Raw genomic sequence first — 11,694 nt, forward strand, 5'->3', positions numbered from 1 at the left:
CTCTTTCTAAAACTTTAACAAAGCTCTTCTCATCCAAATTAATTCAAATAAAATCATGTTTCTCTGTTTGCCATTCCATTTCCCTTCCTTCAGGGGACTGAACAGGCATCCCGAGAGAGCTTTGTATATGTGTCATATGAGGGTCCACAGCAGATTTGATTGAATTAGAAAATATTCATTATAAAGCACCATCACATGGCTGTAAATATTAACATTAATTCAGTCTAGTTATAGTCTTCATTAATTTTACACTGAGCTACATGCAGGCTCCTTTGTAAATACAGCATTGGAAATGTGTCCTCATAGTCTTAGTTATTAATGTTACACTTTAGGTTTGAATGAAACATGAAGACAGGATTGCAGGCAGGTACAGCTAAGGAAAAGATATATGGTTAGTTCTGTTAATCTTGAGTGTTGCCAGATTAAAACCAATTCCAGTATGTTGGCAAGCTGTATTCAATATATCCTGACCAAGAGATTCACTTTGATCTCATGCTACAGGCTACAGCATAGCCCATTCCAGTGTCTAATGGAGCTTTATTATTTTCCTAAGACTTCAGACCTGATGCATTGCAAGAAGAAACCTGGTTCTTGGACTGGTGGTGAGACTAATTTTTGGCATTTCAGTCTGAGGGTGAAAGCAGAGTTATCTGGTGGGTGATGGAGTGTAGATTGGCAGGCCAGGAGAAAATCTGGAGATATGATTGTGGCTAGCTATCAGTGTCAGCATTGATATGTTAATAGGCACCAGAGTTAGCCATTTCTCCTGAATTTCCTTGAATCCTTCCAAGGTCCAGTCCAGTCTGCTGTGAAAAGGACCTGATGCCAAGATATTTTATAAGTAGAAAACTTACCACAGATTAAGACATAATTAGACTGCATCTTTTGAATAATTATAATTTCTCACTCATATGAAATGTGTCTCCTTGGCTCATGAAAAGCACTCTTCACATGCATATTCATAGATTATTGAGTTCTGCAAGGTGGATATCTTGTAGGTATTCGAATGCTTAGATCCTGCACTAGGAACTTTTTCCAGAGACCTGTAGTTGGAGAAGTTCAATAGTCTGGATTTTATGGGTCACAATATTTTTCTTGCAGTTTTTCATGCTCCTCCTCAATGTTGCTTGGAAAAGGACTCTGTTTACTGTGTGACTGACTCTCACATCTCATAGGATGAACTAAAATCCCCAGAGTAAAGAGACATTTTCATGATATCTTCTCTTTCCTTCATGTTTATCTTTTTGCCTGGTCTTGGCATCTTTCATTTTGTTTCCGGGAAATACCAGGTTCTTCCTGAGGAAGATATTCCCATTTTCAGGATTCCATTTGCTAAAGCAAATTTGCATAGCTGTAAATCCACTCTAATTGCCTTGGTGATAAAAACCGAGGAGACTTTAACAAAGATTCCAGGTATGTTAAACTGATTGAGCAGGGGGTGGGGAGGGGTGGGGCTCACATCTCAACAGTAGAGGAACTTGAATTTGTTTTTGCCAGATTCTACTTCCTTAATGATTCTGGAAAATTTCACTGGGAATACTATTAGATGTGATGATATGAATTTCCCTTGGTAGGCAGTACAAACAGCAGTCAATGATGTCAATATTTAAAAGAAAGTTTCTTGTACCCAGACTGAAAACAGCATCTGGCTATGGGTGTGACATGGCCATTTACACACATGAAGCAAATGTCAGTATTGGATTTCCTCCTAGGGCCTGTGAACTTTTTTACTGGATTTTAGCCAGATTCCCAGTGCAGTCTTTGTATTTTATTTCCTGTGGACCTGACCTCAGCTTGGACCAGAAAACCTTCTGTTACCCGCAGATTTTATTGCACATTTTCACCAGTTAAGTTTGTTACCTAAGTAGGTTTATGACTAAAAACCATGTCTTAATGAATTACTACATTCAACTGTACATAAACTGTCAATACTACTTTTCTTAATTTAACCATATGGTTGTCAGTTATTTTCTCTCAGGGCTTGAAAAATATGATTCCATGATCTCCCGATTTTAATCTATTGAACAATATTTATTACGAATGCAGGCTATTAACATGTTGCCTCTTTTGATGCTCAAGGATGGGACAACTGAAAAGAGGCATGTTCCTCTCTTTTTAGTATGAGGGCTTGTTCAGTCTCCATCCAATAGAAGATGTACTTTTCCGATTTTATTCATAACCAAAATAATTCAGTGATACACATTCATTAATGCATTTCATGGTATTTATACTTTATCCCAGTATCTACTGCTAAGTAGGAATTTATAATCATTCATGTTAGCCACTAGTCATTGTCTTGGTCTCTAGACCCAGGGATATAAATTTAGAGTAATAGCCTTGAGTACTTATTTTTTACAGAAGGTAATCATGTGGTCTGTTTAAGTTCCTGGTGTCTGCTGATAGATTATACTCATATTCCTTACCACACTAAATACGAGATTCCATGCTCCAGTGTCTTTGGAAATGTTGACAAGTTTCCTCATATTCTGTTTTTAATGTCCTTTCATGTGGTTTAGCATAGTCCATAATGAAGTTTCATTAATTTAATCTTTGTTCTGTTCAAACCCTGTTTTGAAATTTAGAAGACTTTGAATATTTGAAGCTGGGAGAATTTAAAAAATAATGAGTGTGCCTCTTGTATGTCAGTGTTCTGTTCATTTTTCTTTGAAACATCTCTTTTTATTCAAACCATTCAATATTTTTATTTTATATTATTAGTAAAATTGTCTCAAGGGCTTATTTCCCTTTTCAAAAAAAGATTTATTTATTTATTTATTATATGTAACTACACTGTAACCATCTTGATACACACCAGAAGAGGGCATCAGATCTTATGACATGTGGTTGAGTGCCCCCATGTGGTTGCTGATATTTGAACTCAGAACCTCTGGAAAGGGAGTCAGTGCTCTTAACCACTGATCCATCTCTCCAGCCTCCTAAAAGGCTTATTTGCTATGATCTTTATTTTCTTCTGATATGATGAGAACATAAGGTTTAGGTCTCTCATATATATAGCACCATTATATTTTCACTGGACTTTCTACTGTGTGGACATACAACTTCTAAGGAATGAAGGCCTGCAGGTTTCAAAGAGAATCTGTTATAAGTGATGCTCAAAAATATATATGATGGCTTATTTCTATTTTTTGTCATTACTTTTTTATTATTTATTTTATAAAATTTTATTATAACAAACAAAATTTATTACATAATAATATATGATAAATGCAGTTTTTCCATTTTTTTTTCCTAAGACGGTCTGAGGCTTCGACATTTTGGCCTTTCGATTCTTTGAGCTTTATAAGGTTTGTGAATCATTTCTGGGGTGTTCATAGTTTTCTGGGGCTAGTATCCAATTATGAGTGACTGAATATTTTGTCTGTTCTTTTCTGACTGGGTTACCTCACTCAGGATGATATCTATTCTCTAGTTTCATCTATTTGCCTACTAATTTGGTAAAGTCATTGTTTCTAATAGGTTAGTAGTATTTAATTGTGTAAATGTACCATACTTTTTGTATCCATTTCTCTGTTGAAGGACATCTGGAATCTTTCCACTTCTGGTTATTACAAATGAAGCAACTGTGAACTTGGTGGAGCATATGTCCTTACACTGTCAATACTACTTTTCTGAATTTAACCATATGGTTACTAGTTATTTTATCTCAGGGCTTGAAAAATATGATTCCATGATCTCCTGATTTTAATCTTTGAAAAATATTTATTACGACTGCAGGCTGTTATCATGTTGCCTCTTTTGATGCTCAGGGATGGGACAACTGGATAGAGTTGTGCATTGTCACAGCACTTAGATGTGACAATAGGCAGATTCATGTGAGCATAGGAGCAGCCAATGTCTGAAATCTTTTCCCAGGGAATGCTAGATTAGGATGCTATGGTGTTCTACTATTCAAAAGTCCCAGTGTCTGAACACTACAGATTGCTATTTGAGTTTATCTACTTTAATAAGATTGTGGTGAAACAAATGGTAGTTAACATGACCTGGACGGCTCAAAAGTAAAGAAATATGTTTTTATTTAAATCAGGTGTGTATTTGAGGTAATGTTAGTTTCAACTTTTATAGTAGAAGCCATCCATTTCTAGTATGAGCATTTGTTCAGTCTCCATCAAGTAGAAGATGTACTGTTCCCATTTTACTCATAACCAAAATAATTCAGTGATACACATTCATTTATGCATTTCATTGTATTGATACTTTATCCCAGAGTACCCCCATCTTCTGGTAGTACTATATCCAGTTTTCTGAGGAACCACCAAACTGATTTCCAGAGAGGTTGTACCAGCTTACAACCCCACCAACATGAAGGAGTGTTCCTCTTTCTCTGCACCCTGGCCAGAATCTGCTGTCATCTGAGTTTTTGATCTTAGCCATTATGAGTGGTGTGAAGTGGAATCTCAGGGTTGTTTGATTTGCATTTCCCTGATGCCTAGGGATATTGAGCATTCCTTTAGGTGCTCCTTGGCCATTTGGTATTCCTCTGTTGAGAATTCTTTGTCTATCTCTGTACCCCATTTGTGACAGGATTATTTAATTCTCTGGTGTCTCACCTCTTGAGTTCTTTGTATATATTGGATATTAAAATTCTATCAGATGTAGGATTGGTAAAGATCTTTCTCAGTCTGTTGGCTGCCATTTTGATTTCTTGACAGTGTCCTTTGCCTTACAGAAACTTTGCAATCTCATGAGTTTCTATTTATCCATTCTGGATCTTAGATCATAAGCCATTGGTGTTCTGGTTAGGAAAATTTCTCCTATGCCTACTAATCTTTTTGCCACTTTCTTTTCTAATAGTTTCAGTGTACCTGGTTTTATGTGGAGATCTTTGCACCACATGCACTTGAGGTTTGTAAAATCATATGAGACAGGATGGATTTTCATTGTTCTGTTTGCTGACTACCACATGAATCAACACCATTTGTTGAATAGGTTGACCTTTTCCCATTTAATGATTTTAGCTCAGTTGTTGAAGATCAAGTGACCATATGTATGAGGGTTCATTTCTGCATCTTCAATTCTGTTTTATTGATCTACTGTCCTGTCTCTGTACCAGTACCAGGAGGTCTTTAACACAATTGCTTTGTAATATTGCTTGAGGTCATGGATTGTGTTTCCTGCAGAAGTTTTCTTGTTGTTGAGAATAGATTTCACTTTCCTAGGTGTTTTTTTTTTCCTGAAGAATTTGCAAATGGCTCTTTCAATATCTATGAAGTATTGAGTTTGAATTTTAATGGGGATTGCATTGAATCTGTAGACAGCTTTTGGTAAAGTGGCCAGTTTTACAATGTTGAACTTTCCAATTTATGAGCATGGAAGATCTTTCCATTTTCTGAGATCTTCTTCCATTTCCTTCTCAAGAGATTTGAAGTTATTGTCATACCAATATTTTACTTTCATAGATAGGGCCACACCAAGGTATTTCATATTGTTTGTGACTATTTTCCCTAATATCTTTCTCAGAGTGTTTGTCCTTTGGGTAGAAGAAGGCTACTGATTTGAGTTAGTTTTATATTCAGCTAATTTGCTAACGTTGTGTATCAACTGTAAATGTTCTCTGGTGGAATTTTTGGGGTTATTTAAGTCATAAGCAAATAGTGATATTTTTACTTGTTTTGTTCTGATTTGTATCCCTTTGAAAAAAAATCCTTTGAAAAAAAATTTTAACTTTATTTTAAAAAACAGATAAAAGAAAAAAAATTTAAACATTTTTACATAAATGTATACAAATACAATTGTGTCAGTGCTTGGCTTTTTTTTTTTTTTTTTCTTTTTTTTTAAAGTTTGATACTCTGCATTAAGGACTTACTAGTTACAATGAGCAAAAAGTACATGTAAAACAGGAGGTAACCCGGAATTAGTCAACGTTTTCTTGGTGTGTAAGGATTGAGCATGACATTTTTTGTTTGTTTGTTTTTGTTTTTTCTTGAACTTCACACAGTCTGTGAGTTGTTTCTGGGCAGTCCGAGCCACTCTGGTTAGCATCCCACTATCAGTGACTGCATATTATGTCTGTTCTTTTGTGACTGGGTTATCTCATTCAGGATGATATTCTCTAGATGCAACCATTTTCTTATGAATTTGGTAAGTCATTGTTTCTGATGGATGAGTAGTACTCCATTGTGTAAATTTACCAAAAATTTTGTATCCATTCATCTACTGAAGGACATCTGGGTTCTTTCTGGCTTCTGGCTATTATAAATAAAGCTGCTATAAACATTGTAGTACATGTATCTTTGTTGTATATTGGAGTGTCTCTGGGGTATATGCCTAGAAGTGGAATAGCTGGATCTTCAGGTAGTACTATGTCCAATTATCTGAGGAATCGCCAGACTGATTTCCAGAGTGGTTGTATCAGTTTACAACCCCACCAACAGTGGAGAAGTGTTCTTTCTCTGCAATCTCGCCTGCATCTGCTGTCATCTGAGTTTTGGATCTTGGCCAATCTGACTGGTGTGAGGTGGAATCTCAGGGTTGTTTTGATTTGCATTTCCCCTTTGGCTAAGGATGTTGAGCACTTTCTTAGATGTTTCTCAGCCATTCGATATTCCTCAATTGACAAGGTTTTGTTTAGCTCTGTACCCCATTTTTTGATAGGGTTGTTTGATTCTCTGGTGTCTAGCTTTTTGAGTTCCTTGTATACCTTGGATATTAGGCCTCTATCTGATGTGGAGTTGGTAAAGATCTTTTCCCATTCTCTTGGCTGCCGTTTGTTTTCTTGACGATGTCCTTACCCTTACAGAAACTTTGCAATCTCATTAAGTCCCATTTGTTAATCTTTGACCTTAGAGCATGAGCCATTAGTGTTTTGTTCATAAAATTTTCTCATGTAATAGTTTCAGTGTATCTGGTTTAATGTGGAGATCTTTGATCCACTTACTCTTGAGCATTGTACAAGGAGATAAGAAAGGGTCTATTTTCATTCTTTTGCATTCTGAGTGCCAGTTGGACCAGCACCATTTGTTGAATAGGCTGTTATTTTTCCATTGAATGTTTACAGCTCGTTTGTCAAAAATAAGGTGACCATATACATGAGGGCTCATTTCTGGATCTTCTATTCTATTCCATTGATCCACGTGTTTATTTCTGTACCAGTACCATGCAGTTTTCAGCACAATTGCCTTGTAATATAGCTTGAGGTAAGGGATAGTGATTCCTGCAGATGTTTTCTTGTTGTTGAAGATGGATTTCGCTATTCTAGGTCTTTTGTTATTCCATATGAAATTGCACATTGATCTTTCCAATTCCATGAAGAACTGGGTTGGAATTTTGATGGGGATTGCATTTAATCTGTAGATTGCTTTTGGTAGGATGGCCATTTTTAAAATGTTGATCCTTCCAATCCATGAGCCTGGGAGATCTTTCCATTTTTTGAGATCCTCCTCAATTTCTTTCTTTAGAGGTTTGAAGTTCTTGTCATACAGGCCCTTCACTTGCTTAGTTAGAGTCACACCAAGGTATTTCATAGTTTTTGTGACTATTGTGAAGGGGATCTTTTCCCCAATTTCTTTCTTCACATGTTTGTCATTTGAATATAGGAAGGCTACTGATTTAATTTTGTATCCAGCCATTTTTCTGAAGTTGTTTATCAGCTGTGGGAGTTCTCTGGTGGAATTTGTGGGGTCACTTAAGTACACTATCATGTCATCTGCAAAGAGTAATGTTTTTATTTCTTCCTTTCCGATTTGTATCCCCGTGATCTCCTTTTGCTGTCTAATTGCTCCAGCCATGTCTTCCAGTACTATGTTGAATAGGTAGGGGGAGAGTGGGCAGCTTTGTCGAGTTCCTGATTTTAGTGGGATTGCTTCAATTTTTCCACTGTTAAGTTTGATGTTGGCTGTATATTGCTTTTATTATGGTTAGGTATGGACCTTGGATTCCTGTTCTTTCCAGGACTTTTAACATGAAGGGGTGTTGAATTTTGTCAAATGCTTTTTCAGCATCTAGTGAAATGACCATGTGATTTTGTTCTTTGAGTTTGTTTATATGGTGGATTACATTGATGGATTTCCTTCTATTGAACCATCCCTGCATCCCAGGGATAAAGCCTACTTGGTCATGATGAATGATCATTTTGATGTGTTCTTGGATTTGGTTTGCAAAAATTTTGTTGAGTATTTTTGCATCAATGTTCATAAGTGAGATTGGTCTGAGGTTCTCTTTCCTTGTATGGTCCTTGTGTGGTTTAGGAACTAGGGTTATTGTAGCCTCAAAAAATGAGTTATGTAGTATTCCATTTGATGCTATCTTGTGGAATATTTTGGAGAGTATTGGTGTTATGTCCGCAATAAATGTCTGTTAAAATTCTGCACTGAACCTGTCTGGACCTGGGCTTTCTTTTCTTGGGAGGCTTTTGATGACTTCTTGTGTTTCTTTCGGTGTTATGGGATTATTTAGATGGCTTACCTGGTCCTGCTTTAACTTTAGGATCTTGTATCTGTCTAAGAATTCATCCATTTCCTTCAGATTTTACAACTTTGTGGAGTATAGACTTTTGCAGTAGGATCTGATGATTTCTTGAATTTTCTCAGTTTCAGTTGTTATGTCTCCACTTTCATTTCTGATTTTGTTAATTTGTATGCTCTCTCTTTGTCCGCTAGTTAGTCTGGTTAGGGGTTTATCAATCTTGTTGATTTTCTCAAAGAACCAGCTCTTGGTTTTGTTGATTCTTTTGATGGTTCTTTTTGTTTCTATTTGGTCAGTTTCTTCCCTAAGTTTGATTATTTCTTGCTGTCTACTCCTCTTGGGTGTATCTGCTTCCTTTTGTTCTAGAGCTGTGCTGTCAAGTTGCTGATGTAGTTTCTTTTTGAAAGCACTCAGAGCTATGAATTTTCCTCTCAGTACTGCTTTCATTGCATCCCATAGGTTTGGGTATGTTGTGTTTTTGTTTTCATTAAATTCTAGAAAATCCTTAATTTCTTTCTTATTTCTTTTTTGACCCTGCTATCGTTTAACAGAGCATTGTTTAGTTTCTATGTGTACGTGGGCTTTTTGTTGTCTTTGTTGTTGTTAAAGACCAGCCTTAGATCATGGTGATCTGAGAGGATGCATGGGAGTATTTCAATCTTCTTATATTGATTGAGGCTCATTCTGTGTCCAATTATATGGTCAATTTTTGAGAAGGTGCCATGGGGTGCTGAGAAGAAGGTGTATTCTTTTACTTTAGGATGATATGTTCTGTAGATATCTACTAATTCCAGTTGGTTCATAGTCTCTGCTAGTTTTACAGTGTCCTTGTTCAGTTTCTGTTTCCATGATCTTCCCAGTGGTGAGAGTGGGGTATTAAAGTCTCTCACTATTATTGTGTGGGGTAAAATGTATTTTTTGAGCTTTATTAGGGTTTTTTTTTTTTTTATGAATGTGGGTGCTTTTGTATTTGGAGCATATATGTTAAGGATTGAGAGTTCCTCCTGACAGATTTCCCCTGTAATGAGTAAAAAGTGTTCTTTATCTTTTTTGATAACTTTTGGTTCGAAATTTACTTTATTTGATATTAGAATAGCCACTCCAGCATGCTTCTTGGGGCCGTTTGCTTTGAAGTTTTTTTCCCCAACATTTTACTCTGAGATATTGTCAGTCTTTTTTTTATAAGATGAGTTTCCTGTATGCAGCAAAATGCTGGATTTAGTTTATGTATCCAGTTTGATATCCTTTGTCACTTTATTGGGGAGTTGAGACCATTTATGTTAATAGATATCAAGGAATAGTGGTTTCTGTTTCCTGCTATTATTGCTTTTGTAGTTTGAGTTGTCTCTGTGTCTCTTTCTTCTTTTGGTTTTTTTTGCTTAGGAGTTTTCTTGTTTTTACTAGGATGTAGTTCCCCTCATTGTATTGGGTTTTTCACCTATAATTCGTTGTAGTGCTGGGTTTGTGGTCAGATATTGTATAAATTTAGATTTGTCTTGAAATATCTTCATCTCTCCATCTATGGTGATTGATAGTTTTGCTGGGTATAGCAGCTTGGGCTGGCACTTGTGTTCTCTTAAGGACTTCTGTATGATGTCTGTCTAGGCTCTTCCAGCTTTCATAGTCTCTGTTGAGAAATCCGTTGTGATTCTGATTGGTCTTCCTTTATATGTTACCTGACCTTTTTTTCTTACTGCTTTTAGTATTCTTTGTTTGCTTTGGGCACTTGGTGTTTTGTCTATTATGTGTCGGGAGGAATTTCTTTTCTGGTCCAACCTATTTGGAGTTCTGAAGGCTTCTTTTATGCTCGTGGTCATCTCAATCTTAAGGGTAGGGAAGTTTTCTTCTACAGTTTTGTTGAAGATATTTACTGTCCCTCTTAGTTGATATTCTTCTCCCTCTTCTATTCCTATTATCCTTATGTTTGGTCTTCTCATTGTGTCCTGGATCTCCTGGACATTTTGGGTTAGGAGCTTTTTGGTTTTTGCATCTTCTCTGACTGTTTTGTCTATGTTTTCATTTTTTCTACGGCCCACAAGATATTCTCTTCCATCTCTTGTAGTCTATTGGAAATGCTTGCTTCTGTGACTTCTAATTTCTTTTTTAGGTATTCTACCTCTAGGGTTATCTCTTTTAGTGTTTTCTTTATTGTGTCAATTTCAGTTTTAAATTCCTTCTTTCATTCCTTCATCTCTTTGCTTCTATTTTTCTCTAGTTCTTTGAGTTCTTTGAATGATTTTCTTGTTTCCTCTTTAAAAGCTTCTGATTCTTTTTGCTTTTCCTCCCGTTCTTTTTTAAGGATCTCTATCATCCTCTTGAGGTATGATTTTAGGTCTGTGTCTTCTTTTTCTGGAGTGTTTGGCATTCCAATGTTTTCTGTGATGAGAGAGCTGGGTACTGGTGTTGCCAGGTTGTCTTGGTTTCCTTGGGATATGCTCTTTCGCTTTCCTTTTGCCATCTTGTTGTCAGTGATATGTTCTTGCCTTTCCCTTGTACCTGGTCTGTGTCTCTGGATTTCCACTGCTCCAGGTAGCGGATGGTCCGAGCCCTGTTCTGCGCCCCAAAGCCGCCGGGTGGGAACAGAGGTCCCAATGCTGGGTTCATGGTCCATGGATCAGGCAGGGTAGGGGTGGGCTTTCCCTGTGCCACTGGTTGGGAACAGAGGTCCCTATTCTGGGTTCCTGGTCCCTGGATCAGGCAGGGCAGGGGCGCTGAAAAATTTTTTTATTGTTGTCTAATTTCTCTGGCCAGGACTTCCCATACTATATTGAATAAGTAAGGAAAGAGTGGGCAGACTTGTGTAGTCCCTGATTTTAGTGGAATTGCTTCAAGTTTCCCACTGTTTAGTTTGATGTTTACTACTGGTTTGTCATATATTCATTTTTACTATGTTTAGTTATGGGCCTTGGATTCCTGCTCTTTCCAAGAGTTGTAACATGAAGAGGTATTGAATTTTTTCAAATGATTTCTTATCATCTAGTGAGATGATCATGTGTGTTTGTGTGTGTTTTTTTTTTTAAGTTTGTTTATATGGTGGATTACGTTAATGAATTTCTATATATCGAAACTTCCCTGCATCCCAGGATTGAAGCCTACTTGATCCTGATGAATGATCATTTTTATGTATTCTTGAATTTGGTCTTCAAGAATTTTATTAAGTATTTTTGCATCAATGTTCATGAGTGACATTGGTGTGAAGTTCTCTTTCTTTTAAGGACTTTGTGTGGTTTAGGAATAAGAGTAATTGTGACTTTAAGAATGAGTTGGGTAGTG

The sequence above is a fragment of the Micromys minutus genome (genome assembly GCF_963924665.1).
Source record: "Micromys minutus genome assembly, chromosome: 9".
In the NCBI taxonomy this organism is placed as follows: Eukaryota; Metazoa; Chordata; class Mammalia; order Rodentia; family Muridae; genus Micromys; species Micromys minutus.